This window comes from Thermobia domestica, chromosome 17 (assembly GCF_964235325.1).
Source record: "Thermobia domestica chromosome 17, izTheDome1.hap1.1, whole genome shotgun sequence".
NCBI lineage: Eukaryota > Metazoa > Arthropoda > Insecta > Zygentoma > Lepismatidae > Thermobia > Thermobia domestica.
In genome coordinates, this window is record NC_137470.1 from 8424199 (window position 1) to 8442939 (window position 18741).

Consider the following 18741-nt stretch of genomic DNA (forward strand, 5'->3'; position numbering starts at 1 on the left):
AATAATTGGGCCTAGAGCCTGTTGTGTTGTGCTTGAACTAAAATAAAATAAAATAAAATAAAATTTAGATAGATAACTGTGCAATGGTTTTATTGAAAACTCGAATCATGATTATGTTCTTTTGTTTTTGTAACGAAATACAATATTTCTTTCTTTATAATAATACATTTGGAAGTCAACTCTTTGGTTCGTCTAAAATTAGAAATGTAATTGTAAATTAGTAAAATAAATACTATATACACATAACAAAAACAAAACTTCACAGTGTATTTTGCATTCAATTAGAGCTCACTTGTAGCTAAGCGGTTAGCATACACGCTTTTGGAGTGGAACTTCCGGGTTCGATTCCCGGTGAGAGCTCATGTGGTTCGGATTCCACGTTAAGCAGTAGGTCCACGTCTCATATAGCCTCGATGCTGAAAGGTGCGCTGAATTGAAATCAAATCAAATATACACTGAATTATTTTACGGTCATGTTATTTTAAAACTTCACCTATACACCACTACATTGAATTATTTTAGGTTATCTTCAATTTTATATTGTTTTCCACTTCGTCATCGCTTATTTCGGCTTCTGCTGCTCAGACATCATTCGGAGAATCGCTGGTCATTTCTGGGTTTAATATCTTCAAACTTGCTTGCAGACTCCTCACTTCCACATTTGTGTTCACTTATTTCTGCATTATCTTATTTGTTATCATCTTTTTTAGACAAAGCTTCCACGAGATCATCTTGGCTGATTTATCCGAATAGTCCGTTCGTTACATTCCCCTCCGTTATTTTAAGCTGTTCATTTCTAGTTTCATCTTTTTTCACATTTTGTGCCAATTTGTTAACTCTGTCGACCTCTCTTCTGTCCACTAAAAAAATATTTATATTTATAAACCTTGAAATATCTCCAAAGCAAAGGTCACGTGCGGAGTGAAGCACTGAAAAAAAATTACACGTTTAGTCGCGCGCGGTGGAAAGCACCGCAGAGTCACTAATAAATCACTAGTAGTTAAACTAAACAACGCATAACGGAGTGATTGAGCAGGAATGATCGTGAAAGTGAGGGCGAAGATTAGCTGGACGGTGGAGTCTGTCCGACTAACAGGGTGGACATACGATAAAAAAAAAATTCCCTGAGGTGCTTTTGACCGCGGCGCGACTACTCGAAGGTTAAGTCTCTACTAAAACCAGAAGCGGTATTAATTCACCCGACCTTTTCTCTTAATAGGTTAGTCAATGAAGGAGGTGGATTTTCTGCGACAAGAAACTACTTGTCCCTTACGTTTTTTATTCTATGAAGATCAACGTTAAACATAATAGTGTTTTATATTTGAAAGCTCGGGTTTGAATGGCGTTTATAGGCCTGTCAATAAGAGATGATCTAGGGTTGAATAAGGAAAAAATGGTGGAAAGCTGGAACAAATTTTACTTTCTTTATAAAAGTATCCGTAACAATATACTAATTTTGCACCCCTCTACCCGGATTTGGCCGCCATCTTGGAAAAATTGCGTCAAAAATTAGTTTTTTGTAAATATCTCGCATGGAATGCATTTTAGAGCAAAACATGTTACTAAAAAAAAAATCTAGATTAAATTCTCTACAAGAAATGTTATCTTCATTTTTTCTCTAGGAAACACCGTTTAGATGCTATGGGTGTGCTGATTACGAATTTATTTTTCAACATCGCTTTGTAGCAGTTGATTGTGTATTGTTTGTAGCAGTGTATTGGCTCTCTTTCTTGTTAGCTTCCATTTAGTTGAAAGCACAAGTCACAGCATCTGAAACAACACCATCTTTCGGACGACCATGTTTCATTCCAGAAGATATCTTGTAGAACTTTCGCATGCATGAGAAATGGTATCTGCCTTCAGCAGCAACTAAATCATGACCATTGCCAATTCTAATATCAACTTCTTTTACCCAACCGTCATTTCTTCTGTCGGCTGCTTCCATAATAGAATCTTTAACTTGAATTGTCTCGACGCGATGTACACTTTCAGGCTCACTCACAAGTTTTTTTTTTTTTTTTTAACTCTGCTTGTTTAAAAATTAATCTGACCTACATTGTCCACAGGCAGGCATCTTGAAAATTAAATCTTAGTACTTCTAACCTAAGAATTATCGCGTAGGTGATGAGGTACGTCGTTATAGCAAAGCTTTGCTTACTTCTTGCTTTTCTATAAATTTTTCTACACTTTTCATGGACCGTAACACCTTCCAGTCCTTTAAGTTGCCATTTCTTTCCTTCTTTCACTTCAATACTGCAGCCTACTAATGTTTTCAATCACTTTTCTGCTACTATATACGTAACACCCTCACTGAGAAGTCTCTCACAGATAAAACATCTTTTAGCTGACGATATCTTGAACATAGATGATCCAATAGACCTGATTACTTATCCTTAGACGCAGCTGCAATGAATGAAAAATATATTAATTTATTTTTTATAAAAAAAAACACTAAAACAAAAAATAGTATTAGAAAATTTTCGCTAAGATTCTGCTACAAAGCGATGCTGAAAAATAAATTCGTAATTAGCACACTTATAGCATCTAAACGGTGTATCCTAGAGAAAAAATGAATATAACATTTCTTGTAGAGAATTTAATGTATATTATTATTATTATTATTATTATTATTTTGTAATAACATGTTTTGCTCTAAAATGCATTCCATGCGAGATATTTACAAAAAAAAATGGTGCCATGTTTCCAAGATGGCGGCCAAATCCGGAGAGGTAGAGGGATTCAAAATTAGCATGTTGTTACGGACACTTTTATAAAGAAAATAAAATTTGTTCCAGCTTTCCACCAAATTTTTCCTTATTCAACCCTAGATCATCTCTTATTGAAAGGCCTACAAACGCCATTCAAACCCGAACTTTCAAATATAAAACACTATTATGTTTAACGTTGATCTTCATAGAATAAAAACCGTAAGGGAAAAGTAGGTTCTTATAGCAGAAAATTCACCATCTCCGGTTTTAACGTTGATCGCTATAGAAATGAAATGAAATGAAATTTGTCAGTTTAACTTCCGACGTTTATGCCCTTTAATTTCAGGGAGACGATACTTAAGGCACTTGAATGATGATGGAAGAATTGGTGGAATGAGAATGTGAAAGGAAATGAAAGTAATCCTAGAAAACCCACAGACGCCGTGTTCTCTATCACATACTTTCGTAGTCGGGAATCGAACCAGATAATTGGTTTTAGATAATTGGCACAGCAAACGTTAAGGAAAAGGTTAAGACAAGATTTGACTTTAACAAATTAGAGAGACTTTTGGTGTGTTCGTTCCTGATTGTTTCTGCGGTGATTTACCTTTTGAGCTTGATGTAGTTCCATCGTAGAAAGGATCCTTCAGCGTGCGATCTCACCTTCATACACTAATCGTCAAGCAGGCCCCCATCGTTCCTCATCCTCCTGATTTTGTTCATCATTCGTTTCCGGGGTTTGGTTGAAACTCCGCCTCTCTCCTCCTCCTAATCCGAACATGGGACGGTGGTGTCCAAACTGGCACCTCCCACATACGTCATGAAGCCCAAAGTCAGCAAGCTTTAAGAATGCAGACCTATAGGGAAGTTAGGACAGACAGGAAGAGAATAAAGGAATCCAGAAGTGAAATATTAACTAGCTTTGCGGAAGCTTGGGTAGGAAAGGACATTTGCCTTGTGCCATCATTTATTATTAACAGAAAGAAAAAAAAGAGAAATTACAGCGTGCTCTTCGAGCCTTGAGACTACAACAATAATTGTAAGGAAAAAAAATAAATAAAATCTTCCTTGTGTACATCGTCGGGAATCGAATCCGGAACCTCTGGGATGGGTTACGGAACACTTCAGTCTTCACCCATTTCATCATTTACAGAAAATTTGGGGGAGGATTAATCTTCCCTGTCCCCCCCATCAGAGACACCCGAGCTTCAGATGAGATGCTTCTTCAATGAGAACGTTCAATTTTCCCGCCAGTAAGTTCATTAAGGTTAGCTTTGTCCTGATTTTTTCTTTTTCTTTCTTTCTTTCTTTCTTTCTTTTTCTTTTGAACGTGTTCCAAAAAGTTTTTCCCGTTATAGTCAATTTGTGTTGCCGTCCTTTCTTCAGTCTTAGGAAGTAACTTAACAAAACTAGCTGTTATTTTAATGCGTTACAATTCTTCAAGTATCCTGCCTAGTTTGGATTACTTTTCTTTGCGTTACCTTTCGGTTGAGAAACTGAGCTCCTCCGTGGCTAAGCGATTAGCGTACGCGCCTTTGGCGTGGGAGACCCGGGTTCGATTCCGGGCGGGAGCTCATGTGTTTCGGATTCCACGTTAATGAGTAAGTCCACGTCTCATATAGCCTCGCTGCTGAAAGGGACACTAAACTAAAATTAACTCAACTCGGATGAGAAACTGCTATATATTTACGTATGTTTTTTGTAAACAAGTGTTTCTTTCCTTTAAGTGAGCTCCTCCGTGGCTAAGCGGTTAGCGTACGCGCCTTTCGCGTGGAAGACCCGGGTTCGATTTCCGGCGGGAACTCATATGGTTCGGATTCCACGTTAATCAGGAGGTCCACGTCTCATATAGCCTCGTTGCTGAACGGGACGTTAAACCCAAAATCAACTCAACTCTTTCCTTTAAGTGAATTTCTCAGAACGGAGCAATGGAACATGTCAGTGACCGACAATCAGTCACCGATGCACGGAGAAACAGATAAAAACTTAGTGCCATTTGCTGTTTTTGGAAGATGAGTACAGCCTCAGAGAAATCACCTGTACTGATTACAAACACTTCGAAGCTTTGTCATAGATTTTGACAGCTCCAAGTCAATACATTCAGTGAGTGAATTGTGAGTGCAATGATAGTCTAGTTTACTTCGGTTGGTGTTCTTTTTTATATAAAGATGGAGAACAAACATATTTTACCGTTTGAACATTTGAAAAAAAAATACTTTTCTTAAAAGCTGATGATAATAGTGGAAAGAATTTGAAAGTAAAATGGAACAGCCAACTCTGTGATAGGAACTAGGTATCCCGAATACGAGCAACGCTTTCATTACATCACCGTGCTACACTGCAAAAAATCGTTGTGTTATTTCAACGACATGTCTATGTGTTAACACGATTGTGTTAAAATATAACACAAACAAGTGGTTAGAACAACTCACTCTCCATTTGGAATTGTGTGTCAAATGCCGGTAGTTGAAATGACACACAGCCTGAGTGTTAAATTAACACAACTGTAGAATCTTTGGTGTTGTTTTCTGCGTAATTGCCAAATATATTGGACATCTAGTTATAAAGGCTTTTGAATTGAAGCTAAGACAAACAGAGTAGAAAGAAATACTTAAACAAATCCAGGTATACGCAAAATTTCAAAATGCAAACCGCGCGATGTGTTTTCAATTGTTTTATATAATGTTTCTGAAGAAACCCTAACAGCACAAGATGTGCTAGGCATGTGCCATTTAGGTGTTCTGAATTCATCTCCCACATTTGATGCTTTAATTGCTTCTTTTTCTAAGCGATTGTGTACTAGAAGCAACAAACACATCAACTTTATTAGATTGCAACTGGCGCCGATCATTTGAAAGTGAATATGGAAGAACTATAAAATAAAGTAAATAGACAGTCGTCATTTTGGTATAAAATTAGGTCTACATAACGAGCAGATTTTCTCTTATCCCGAACGGTTATCGTCGAATATAGTCGGCTTAAAGGACCACTCTGACTAGCCAAATTCAAAAGACCTCAACAATTTATCCCTCTACAAGCGACATTTCCTACATCCCCTCAGTAGCCAAGTCGGAAGAGCACGCGGCTAGTAATTGAAAGGTTGGTACTTCGTGTCCCCCCGTCATTGGAGTACATTTTTTTTATTTGTTTAAAGTATTTTTTTAGACTCACCATAATGTAAACACATTACGCATATAGGCGATTTAACATATTTTGGGGGAGTAATTTTGTGGTTCATTAACGCTTACGGCACGGCTCAACACCGGTTGTGTGTTATAGACGTAACACATCCCCTGTGTTAAACGCCAACAACGTGGAGTATGTGTTGAACTAACACTGAATAGTGGTAGTTACTCTGGTACCACTGCCCTGTGTTAAAATTGAGTTGAATTAACACAACCATTTTTTACTGTGTAGGTATTATTGTTATTTGTGAAATATATGAAAGTTGAATAGTACTATTCTGTTTATACTTATGAAGACATTAGAAGTTGCAATTCCTTATGGGAAAAAATGTTTCAATTTCAACAAAGAAAAAAGATAAGAATCCATATCTTACTACTATTATGAACCTACAGTTCTAAACATTTACTATGATTGAGGAAAATCAGAAAGTGCAATAATAATAATAATAATAATAATAATAATAATAATAATAATAATAATAATAATAATAATAATAATAATAATAATAATAATAATAATAATAATAGTAGTAGTAGTAGTAGTAGTAGTACGGGTTCGATTCCCGGCGGGAGCTCATGTGGTTCGGATTCCACGTTAATCAGTAGGTCCACGTCTCATATAGCTCGCTGCTGAAAGGGACGCTAAACTAAAATCAATCAATCAATCAATGAATAGTAGTAGTAGTAGTAGTAGTAGTAGTACGGAAAATTGAAATAATAAGAATATATATATTTACATATTAAAAGTTTCGGCCCTAAAAGTAACGAGTTACATTTTAAGGGAAAGTAAAGTAACTTGTAACGCGTTATATTTTTTACAAGTAACTTTTCAAACACTCCCTCTCTTGCACCATAACACGAGTGTCACAGAATTACCCCCTCCCCCAATTTATCAATTTTAATAAAGTTCGCCACTATAACCCTTTTTACTGTTACATACCTACGTTATCGACATATCTCACAAATCGTAATTAAGATTTTTAATATCAATTTTAGGTAGCAGTTTTCGTAACAGCTGTCCTACCCTTTGCAGCGCGATAAAATATTTTTAACAATTGATCCCCCATCACATTCTCAATATATTTGAGACTGTTATGTTTCTGACAAGGTGCTGTACAGTTATTTCGGAAGGTTTACCATTCTGACGAGCCATGGAATTCCGAGTTCAACAAGCAAATATGTGTTTGTCCCAAAGTTACCCTGGCTGTAACAAGGTAACCCAGTTTACCGGTATCTTACTTAGTAGCAATATGACCACAGCTCAACAGTAGATGACAGTGGGCCAAGACTTTGAGTAAAGAGTCCTGTCTCCCTCCCCTCTTCAAGGCCGCCCTGTAATTGAGTTGAGTTGATTTTGAGTTTAGTATCCCTTTCAGCAGCGAGGCTACATGAGATGAGGACCTACTGATTAACGTGGAATCCGAACCACATGAGCTCCCGAGAAGAATCGAGCCCGGATCACCCACGCCACGCTAACCGCTTAGCAACAAAGGAGTTCTCAATCCTATAATTGCATCACAGTCTAATGTAGACCATATTTTGGTCTCCTGAATGCAGGACAGATTGAAGGTGAAAAGCCTATAATCAGAAGTTATGAAAACTTCCTTTTTCTTCTTTTGAATGCTATACAAACATTTGTTTAGGTAAACATACAACAAGAGAGAGAGAATAAAAAGTTCAAAATTCACAATTCAAATAGTTCGTTGAGTGCCCGTTGGCGCTTTCGTCTGCATAGTTGTGTGAGTTCCAGAGTTACGAATGTTTATTCTGCCATCTATCGTGGCTATTCAAATTAAGTCTTAATGCTTCTAAACGTGATCTCGGTACGTAGTGAACAATATATGCAGTAATTACGAGGGGAGGAGAGATTTCCCCTCAATAACATTTCAATCCTCTGCTTCCTCTAAAAGCTAATTAAAGCTACTTGAGATACTTGTTTCCGTCAAACTACGTTTAGTGTTTAAAAATTAGAGATTTTTTTTTTGTTTTTGTAATCTAACCTAGAAAGTTGGTCACTGAATTTTCTATGTCTGTTATTTGCGAATTTTTCAATTTTGAGTCCGCCATTCGATAGAGCATCAAAAACTATCTCAAATAAGTTGTGGAATTTTTCGCGTCACTCTTACCGTTCCGGAAATATTGCCCAAAAAGGTTCCGATTTCGGGAGATTTAAGAAGCCATATCTCGGGCATCGTAAGTCATAGAGAGATGATACTGGTGTTGATGAATACCTAACGTGATGGTAAACATTTTGGTACCAAATATTAACCGGTAGTCACTGGCCAGCTGACCATTGTTCACCAGATGTAGGCCATAAAATTTCCGATTGCGGGAGATTTAAGGAGCCATATTTCGGGTACCGTAAGTCATAGAGAGATGATATTTTGCGAATTTTCCAGTTTTGAGCACTTCGTTTTGAGCATATGTCTTAGTAAAACAACACACCGTACAACATTTTAACAAGCTTCCTCCTTCGTAGAAACTAAACACTTTCTCATTATTCCTGATTACACGGTTCCAGAAGTCCAGTGGCTTGTTGATGTGCGTGCGTCCTTGCGAACCCTAAGCCAGCATGTACATGTGCATCTGTTAGTTTCACCTGCAAAGCAGAACAAATAATATGAGTAGTTACATGTTTCTGCACTGCATTCCAGACTTAAAGTTGTTTTTAGGTGTGTTGCAGTAGCGAACGGGTTTACTGCGTTAGCTTCAATAATCGAAACATTTTCGTCTTTCGGTGTCACTTGCTACCTACTAAGTTTCGCTTTAGTTTGTAATCACTGTTTCCCTTCTGCTTCGAATAGATCAATTCAATAGCGTACTGTTTCAATATCCAGGCTAATGGTTGAGTTGATTTTAGTTTAGCGTCCCTTTCAGCAGCGAGGCTATATGAGACGTGGAGCTACTGATTAACGTGGATTCCGAACCAAATGAGCTCCCGCCGGGAATCTCCAGGCTAATGGCTCGAACAACTTGTTTTCAAGGCATTCTACCTTCCCATATGTAATTATTCTTTCTCTAATTATACGAGACAAATAGCCTACCATCTATGTTTCTTTTATATATAAAAGCAATTTGTCGTAGAAAACAAACAGTTCTGGGATATTATCCTTAATCCTTAATCCAAACTGGGATATTATATCGCTTTCATTATGATACATAACCTAAGACGGCAGTGGGGATTCGAATTTTTGCGGAAAAAGATTGAGTATCTCGCAAGCCGTTAAACTTACGGAGCTGAAATTCAGAGTATTAACCCTTTATTGAAAATAATCAGAATGTGTTCTAGCTTTTAAAAAAAAATCTCCTTTATGAGGGGAGGCACTTTATATATATGGAAAATTGGTAGTGAGTTGGTTTGTAAAAATGATCGAAAACGATCGATATTAGTTGAGAAAAAATTCAGAAGCAAAAAAATACAGTGCTTCCCTTCATATATCCATTGCTTTCTACTATAATAATTGCTGAAGCTTATGTTTATTATATCGAGCGCTTACAGCACAGGGCAATCAAGCCACAAAGTTGTGAGAAAAATATACATGACATTTGTACTGTAAGCTTAATTACATGGAAATTTTAAGTTTGGATTGTACGCATAATTATATGGAAAATTTTATACTTCTTTCCCTTTACGTTGGTCTACTTACCTTGATTTGGGACTTTCAAATTTCATCCTTTTTTCCACCGAAAATTATTGATAATTCAACAAGGAAATAATTATACTATGATAATTTAGTTGAAATTAATTGTAATTTGGCCCATGACAAACAGCGGTGTGTTAATTGAAGGGTCAGAAGGGGGAAATTCCCAGGCACCTCTGAACACTTCCCCGGCACCTAGTTCGCTTTTGCTTTCTAGGGGTGAAGGAAATTAGTAATGACATCAAACCTTCATGTGTAATTACAAATATTAAAGTTATAAACAAATAAGAAATCATCAATGTATCAGGCTTTAATTGAAAATTTATGCTCAAGATTCCCTATCGAAGGCATGGTAGATGAAGTTTCTGTTCTCCATGAGTCGACATTGCCAACTGACATGGTCGATATGGAAAATATGTTGTATGGTGATAGAGAGATGATACTTCTTGCTGAGTATTTCAAAACTGACCAAGAAAAATCGTTATCAGACTTAAGCCTAACAAGCAGATTGTCGATGAGGAGTTCCAGAAATCGTGTAAAAGTATTATCGTTTTCCAGGACAGAGTGCGAACGGGGATTTTCCCTTATGAACTTACAGATGACTGATTTTAGAAATATACTAAGTGCTCAAACATTGTCTAACTTGTGGTTCATCAATGTTAATGGCCCACCGCTAGACAAGCTCAAACTAGACGAGCTTGTTTCTCTGAAGAATGGACATCATAACGCTGCGGATGATTTACCACGAAAAAATTCTGGAGGCCAACAGGAAATGAACCCGATTTCAGATTTGTTTTAAGGTGGCAAATTACTAGTTAATGGAAAATGTATACTTCTATTACTAATGGGTTATTTGTGTTATTCAACTTTGTATCTAATTTTCAATAAGTCTCTTCTTTGCTTTTTATAAACTAGAAGGTAAACTACTTTGAATAAATATTCATAATAATTGCTATTATGCATATTTGTAACTTAAATTTAACGTGGTGTTTTAGTGATTACACAAATTACAATTATGAGCATACTTTATGGATATGCTCTCACAGAGAGTACCCGAGCACCTTTATACGCTATGAAAAACTGATTTTTCAAGTCTTTCGTGATAAAAATATTGTGAACTCAGAAATCATAACTTTTTCCATATTGTACAGTGATATTTTCCTGCGAATAGAAGTTTCTTTTGGAATGCATTGAGAAATTAGCACTTGCAAGAATACTTTCCTAGTACAAGTATATTTTAGGCATACACTAATTTCCCCTCACCTCGAAGTGCTTCAATTTCCACACTGACAAGCACTTTACCATTTTATACCGTAAAGATCAGATCCACCGTTATTGTAACAGATTGGTGCTTGAGTGATTGACCGTAGAAATTCGAACTCCAATTAGTGACAATTTCACAGTCTTGTTTGATTACAAGTGTAAACTCTTTGGACAGTAGAGAAGAGGTCGTGGATCACGTGTCAGAGTTGATGACGATGGATTTTGGTGAGTTACACTAGGTCACAGTGGATGACAGTGGTTCATGGTGGGTGGTGGGTCAGAGTGGGTCACTGTGAGTGGTGGGTCATGGTGGGTGGTGAGTCAGTTGATCGTTGGTCAAGTTTTTATTGACCCACACCAACTCTGGATCTGGCAATACTCTTGGAGTATTCTCAACTGTTCCCTTTTACAGACTCCTTCTGCAATTTTAGAAGTAGCATTGAATTCTCAAATTTTAAATAATATAATAATAAGTTTTATTTATGTATTGAGAACAGCTGAGAACAGACATACAGAAAATAATAATAAAATGCAGGTTTGATTTGAGTTTAACGTCCCTTCCAGCAGCGAGGCTATATGAAACGTGGACCTCAGCTTAACGTGGTATCCGCACAGTATGTGGTCCCACCGGGAATCGAACCTGCTGTCCCACCTAAAGAAGCGTACGCTAACCGCTTAGCAACGTGGAAACTCAGAAAAATGCAGGAGTAGAATATGTAAATAATAGAATTAGCAATGGTTGGAGAAAATGAAGAGAAGTTGCAGGAGTAGTGTGTGATCGTAGGGTAACTATATGCGTTAAAGAAAAAGTTTAAAAACAGTAGTGAGACCTGCCTTATTATACAGAGTGGAATGTTGGACGACGAAAAAGAAAGAGGAACAGAAGTAGCATGTTGAGGAGATGAATATGCTGCGGTGGATGTGTGGAGTGAGGCGGAAGGACAAAATTTAGAGTGAAGTGATCCAGGGAACAGTAAAGGAGAGATCATCATCATATGTATATCCAAACTGTCCTAATCAGTTTCTCTTTCTGTTCTTAATAATATCTAAAATTGTTATTTTTTCCCATCATTTTTAACACCCCATGTTTCGTTTTCTGCTCGACAACTCTTTCTATTCTCCTCCATAGCCACTTTTCGAAAGCTTTCAGTCGTCTCGTCCATGTTTCTGACCCAAACGAGTACAATATAGTCCACACGAAGCATTTTATAAGTCTTTTTCTCAACTTCAAAATCCAAATAAATAAATAAATAAATAAATAAATAAATAAATAAATAAAATAAAAAATTGTCTTTTCTTTCTCCTAAAGGCTTATTTGGCCATTCCTATCCCTGCTTTTATTTCACGTTCACACTTCATATCATGACTAATAATACTTCCCAGGTATCGAAAACTAGTCACCTTTTCTTAATGAACCCACAGTTATTCTAGTTATTTTATGTATGGTAGTAACACCTCGCTACAACACCATGCCGTAAGCGTCAGTGGACCACCAATGGTAAACTAGCGACATCTCGCCAAAAATTGGTGGCCCGCAGCGATGATCAGCGATGGCCCCACTTCCGTTTTGAAAGTTATAACACCAGGGGCCCACCAGTGGCAGAGACGCGATGGAACGCCAATCAACCACAAAATTAGCCCCCAAAATATGTTAAATCGCTTATTTGTTCACATTAAGGTGAGTCTAAGAAACATTTAAAAAAAAAACTTTTAAAAGTACGCTGGGGTGGTCACGAACGACTAACCTTATGATTACTAGGCGCGTGTTCTTTCGACTTCGCCCCGGTGGCGGTGAAGGAAACCTCGCTTGTAGAGGGATGAATCATTGAGGTATTTTTAATTTGGCCAATCAGAGTGCTCTTTAACCGTGTATGTTCGACGATAACCATTTGAAATTAGATAAAATGCGTTCGCCATGTAATTTTATAACAAAATGACACGGGTCTATTTACTGTATTTCATGGTTCTTCCACAGTCATTTTCTAATTATCGGCGCGAGTTGCCATCTAAATTCATACAATTATACGCACTCATCTTAAGATTTTTCAACCAAAACTGAAAATGGTTAAAATTTACTACTACTTCTGGTTTCAATGCTCATTTCCATAAAACAAAGCTTCTAAGTGGTATCGAGATGCTGTTTTCTGCAAGCTGTTCAGCTTTGCAAGAATAGATTGCATCTCCCAGTTAATCCTCTATTCAGACCTAAAATGGTAAAAATTAACGTCTTCCTGTTTCAACATTTATCGTCGGGGAACAAAAGCAGTAAGATATAATAAGTAGGCCTAATGGCTATACAGTATCCACTGAGAAAAATCCGTTATCCGGAAAGCGGTACATTGTACAAATATACGGTATCCATGTGTTTACTACAGAAATCTATACTGAGCATACGCTATCTAAATGCTACATACGTACTACCCTTTTCCCTCTTAGATGTTACATCATGCTGTTGCAGGATGTCTGACATCTAACAATTTTACGTATATTACATATATACTGTATATTCAAAGAAATAGAAACACTGATCACACATGAATCAGAAAATGCTTAAAAGTAGACGAAAATATTAAATCTAAAACAACTGCTGGAAATAAGTTTGTAAATCACTGTCTCCATTGACAGACCTTCTCCAATTCTCCTTATTCCAACATCTTTTTCTTTCTAGGGAAGAGAAGATCTTGCTTGCAACACTGAGTATGCATTGAAATTGAAATTGAAACAGGAAAACTTGAAAAAGTTTCAGTACGGCCGGGATTTGAACCCGTGTTTAAAGAATAGAAGTTCAATGCGCTAACCACTCACCTACTGCACCATTTAATCTTTCACCCCAACTAATACCAAGTTAAAGTCATTTCATGATAAAATATAAACAAGACAGTCAAATATAACAAAAACATACAAATATAAACAAAATATTAAAAAATATAAACAAGAAAATATAAGCAACTTGTGTCAGTGTCTTAATGATTTACTCGAGATTTCCTTGTTTAACTCAAAAACAAGTTATATAGACGTTTCTCAATGAGGAAAATATCACGAAACGTTGTTCAAGTTGAGGCTACGTCATCGGCAGATCCGTAACTTGTAGGGGGCAGGGGCAACTGTCCCCCAGAGAAGCTCCCCGCCGTTCGAGCGGGCTCATTTTGAGACAATTTTTTTTTACTCCATATACAATATGGACATGAAATTCGAAATGAAGCATGAAATAGGGTCGCTCCATTACATAAACAAAACAGCACACAAAAGGTAAATAGAACAAAAATGAGTCTTGGACCCAGTTCAGTAAAAAATGTCTGCTATTAGGAGCTCTAGAAATAATGTTTATTCGTATGGCTTTGAGATTTATCAATATTGTCCCCTTAATAATTTTGTCATATATGGAATGGGCGCAGTGAGTAACTAACGGAACCGCAGAATTTGCCGTGCGGGAGGGCCCACAGGCTTCGGAGGGGCCCTAAATATTAAGATAAAGTTGGAAAGAGGGGACCCAAGAATTAGAAAAACGTCTTTTTCTAGGGGCCAAAATAAGCTTATTAATGCTTGACCCCCCCAGAAAAATATAAGAAACGGCGCTGGCCATCGTTTGCAGGTATGGTCCCGATTTACATTACATTTCGTATTTATCATAACTTCTGATTTCCAAAGAAGAAACGACGACATAAATTATTTTCACATTCTTTGAATTGTATCAATACGTGTAGAAATAGTCAGCTCTATATTTATGTTCCATAACTACTAGTCTATTTTCTTATATTCATGTGAGGAATTTGTGGCAAATTGAGCCGGTAGGACTAGCCGAGTGATCTCGGGCGTTCGGCTTCTGATCATGAGGCAAAATCCACTGGGGGTTCGAATTTCTCTGAAGAGCAAGGTCGCAGCTTTAACTGTCCTCAGTATTTCTGTGTTGGTGTCCTTGTAGTGTTTGAAATACTTCGAAAGAACATAAGTTGCCAGTGGCGAACAATACTCCGGTTGGGACGATTTGTTTTAGAAATTGTGAAAGGAGGAAACTCCCATTGCAGCTACATGGGTTCAAATCCCGTCGTGGCAAGTATTAATTTTTCTGATTGGGAAGATAATGTTTATCTAATTGGTATTGTAGTTATGTTATTCCTTTATTATTATTATTATTATTATTATTATTATTATTATTATTATTATTATTATTATTATTATTATTATTATGCAAGATGGCGCCGTCTGAAGACGCATGTGGATTGTGCGACAAGCCATTTTTTGGCAAACAATTAATACTAGCGTGTAGTTTATGTGCAAAACGGTTTCATGTGAAAAACTGTCTAAAATTTGGACGTATAGAGTACGATATGTACTATGAAAAAGGTGTATCAACGTACAAATGCCAAAATTGTATAAGGAACAGGGATGACACCACAATGGTCACCCCCACAATGACGAAGAATATTAGGATGCAAATTAGCAGCCACAGTAAGAATTCAGATTCTGAAATCAGTGAGAATGAAGATTTAGATAAAAATGCAGGTACACTCTTAAGTAAAAATAACGTAAGTTGTTCCACGTGTTGTGATATAGTGAAAAATAAACTGTGTCAAGTGTTATCAATATTAAAGGACATGAATGATAAATATGATTCACTGAAAGCAGAAATCATTTCAGTTAAACAGGAAAACATAAAATTGAATGAATTAATATCGAGTGGAAATAAAATTAAAACATTCGCTGAAGTAGTAAATAATCCATCGCCAAATAAACAAAACGGTGTACAAGGTGAAAATATAAACACAACCAGCAAGGTCAATGAATCAGCTTGCAGAACACCACCAGAAGACAGAAGTGTAGGTGATAGTGAGTGGAAGCTTTTTTCCGAACGCCCGAGGCGTAATATCCAAGCAAGACAGACAGAAACAAACCAAATGCATGAGTCAGGTCTCCTTAACAGAAATCGTTCCAATTTAATGAAAGGAAGAATGAACACAGATAAGCTGAAGGTCAATAAGAAACCCTCTCGTGCGGTTGCTTTATTCGTTACACGGCTTGACCCAACTGTTTCTTGTAATGATGTTAGTGAGTTCGTTAAAGATAGTGTAAATATTGAAGTTGGAAAGTGCGTAAAACTAAAGACAAAACATAACAGTTACTCTTCATTTTATGTAAGTGTACAAGAAAACGAGTTTGATACTGTATGTAATGCAAATGTATGGCCAGATGGTGTATTGTTTACTAGGTTTATGGGCCGTCTAAAAACTGAAATGGTTGTGGAATCACCTGAAAATGATTTGAACAAAAAGGAAGAAAAGTCAGGTAAATAAATTTGTCTTTCTTTGTAACTTAAACCAAAATATGAGTACCTCGCACTTATTTTATCAAAATGTAAATGGTATTAATACAAAAGAACGGTCTTTCACGGACGAAGTAAATTGTGAGGATTACGATATCTATTGTATCACAGAAACATGGCTAAAGGAAACAAATGTGCATTTTGTACAATTATCTAATAAATACAATATCATTAGGAGGGATAGGAACCTGGCATTAGAAAACAAATCTAATGGGGGTGGATGTATGATTTTAATAAACAATAAATATTCATACTCAATGATACAAGTCCCTGACGATAGGTTAGATGTAATAGTACTAAAAATTTTAATCCCTGACCATAAACCACTTTTGCTTTGTTTGCACTATTTTCCACCTGCTTTACCGTTAAAGAATTTTACAAATTTCTGTGACTGGTTGAGTTCTTACTTGTTAACAATAAACGGTGATTTTGTAATATTAGGTGATTTTAACGCTGGAGGAATCGACTGGGAAACTGGGACTGTAACCGCTAGCAATTTTTATATCAAGAAAAAAACAGAAAAGGTAGTAGAATTAAGCAACCTTCTTCAATTGAATCAGCTAAATAAGTCATACAATGTCATGAATAAGGATAAAGTATTGGACCTGTTGCTTACGAATATAGAAAATAGTGCAATAAATTTTAATGTTGAACCAATTACAAAAATTGATCGTTTTCACCCACTATTTGTGTACTCATGGAATATTATAAGAAATAATAACTTTCAAAAGAATACAAAACAGACCAGCAATTATGACTTTAAGAAAGCGGATTTCTTACAGGTTTATTACGGAATAAAGAATATAAAAGAAATTAGTGATCCTACCAACAATGTCGATAAAATGTGTGAAACCTTGTATGACAATATATACGAAGTTTTTGATTCTTACGTACCGAAGAAGCTGTATAATAATAATACAACATATAGAGACCCGTGGATGACTAGAGATCTTAAATCATTGATAAATAAGAAAACAAAATATTTTGTAAAGGCTAGACAATCAAATAATAAAATTTGGTATCAGAGGTACTCCGACTTAAGAAAGGTGGTCAGAAAGAAATATCTAGAGGCTAGAAAAGTTTACTTCTTATCATTGGAGAACAGTATTTGTAAAGACAGTGTGTACTTCTGGAGATCTTTCAAAAAATCACATAATAAACAAATACCAAAACAGATGAAGTATAATGATACATCATTGTTAGAAATTATTGACATAGCAGAATGTTTTAAAGTCGTATTTTATAATTCTTTTAATTTTTACTCCAACCAAAGTAAAAGATGTAAGGTTACGAAACTGACAGAAAATAATGATAATTATATGTCGATTTATATTCCATCCATTACGCAAAAAGATGTAATTGAAACAATTAGTAAAATTAAAGGGAGTACTACACCTGGACCTGATAACGTTCCATATTATGTAATTAAAGGCTGTAACAATGAAGTAGCGTCAAATCTAGTAAACATATATAACGCGTCGTTAAAGACTGGAATATTTCCTTCAAAATGGAAGCAGTCATACGTAGTGCCAATATACAAACATGGTGATCAAAATGACGTTAAAAATTATAGGCCTATAAGTTTAGTAAGTGTTTTCTCTAAGATTTTTGAAATAATTGTGCACAAACATTTATATTTTAATGTAAAGAATATATTAAGTGATATGCAACATGGTTTCTATAAAGGTAGATCAATTGCAACAAATCTTATCCATTTTACTGATTATACATACTTTGCACTAAAAAAAAAAAAAATCTACAGGTAGATGTGATATATATATATCGATATGTCAAAGGCTTTTAATTCCATTGATCACAAATTACTTCTAAGTAAGTTATCAAACATTGGCTTATCATTGTCATATATTAATTGGTTTGAAAGTTACTTATCAAATAGAACTTTTAAAGGAAAGATAGGGAATGTAAAATCTAGTCAAGGTCCAATAGGGAAGGGGATATCTCAGGGATCTTCCCTGGGGCCACTTCTTTTTTCTCTATTTATCAATGATTTACCAGCAAAAGTCGAATACTCAAAAATACTTTTATATGCAGATGACATAAAGCTTTTTAGAGTAGTTAATAACGAGTATGATAATTATCTGCTGCAGAAAGATTTAGATACAATAAATCATTGGTGTGAAAATAATTTATTAATGATCAACTCTGAGAAAACTAAACATATGACATTCACTAATAAAACTCAATATTTTGTTAGCAAGTATAAAATCAATGGAGTAACAATAGACAAAGTTCAGCAAATTAAAGATCTCGGTATTTTGTATGACAGACAATTAAAATTTGCTAATCACATAAATGACGTTGTGCAATCAGCAAGGAAAAAAATAGGTTTTATATTTTATCAATGGCCTGATTTTATAAATGGTAGTTCGTATGTATACTTGTATAAGACACTTGTTAGATCTAAATTGGAATTTGGTTCAGTTGTCTGGAATAGTCTATCCAACACACTTGTTAACAAAATCGAAGCTGTACAGAAATGTTTCGTAAGGCTACTGTGTTATAAAATGAAAAAAGATTACTATGCACATGAATATGGATATTGGTTAACATTTTGGGGGCTTCAAGAACTATCGGAAAGGAGGAAAGTTACTAATAAATTATTT

The 18741-nt window shown here is 35.8% G+C and overlaps 1 protein-coding gene across 1 annotated transcript in view; it reads right to left on the reverse strand.

Annotated features, from left to right (window-relative positions):
• Positions 1-2127: 2127 nt before the first annotated feature.
• Positions 2128-18741, reverse strand: part of LOC145674572 (uncharacterized) — a 410151-nt gene continuing 393537 nt past the window's right edge. The window contains exon 4 of the mRNA XM_081744760.1: positions 2128-2403. The gene's annotated coding sequence lies outside the window, so the exon portion shown is untranslated. The remainder of the gene's footprint in view (positions 2404-18741) is intronic.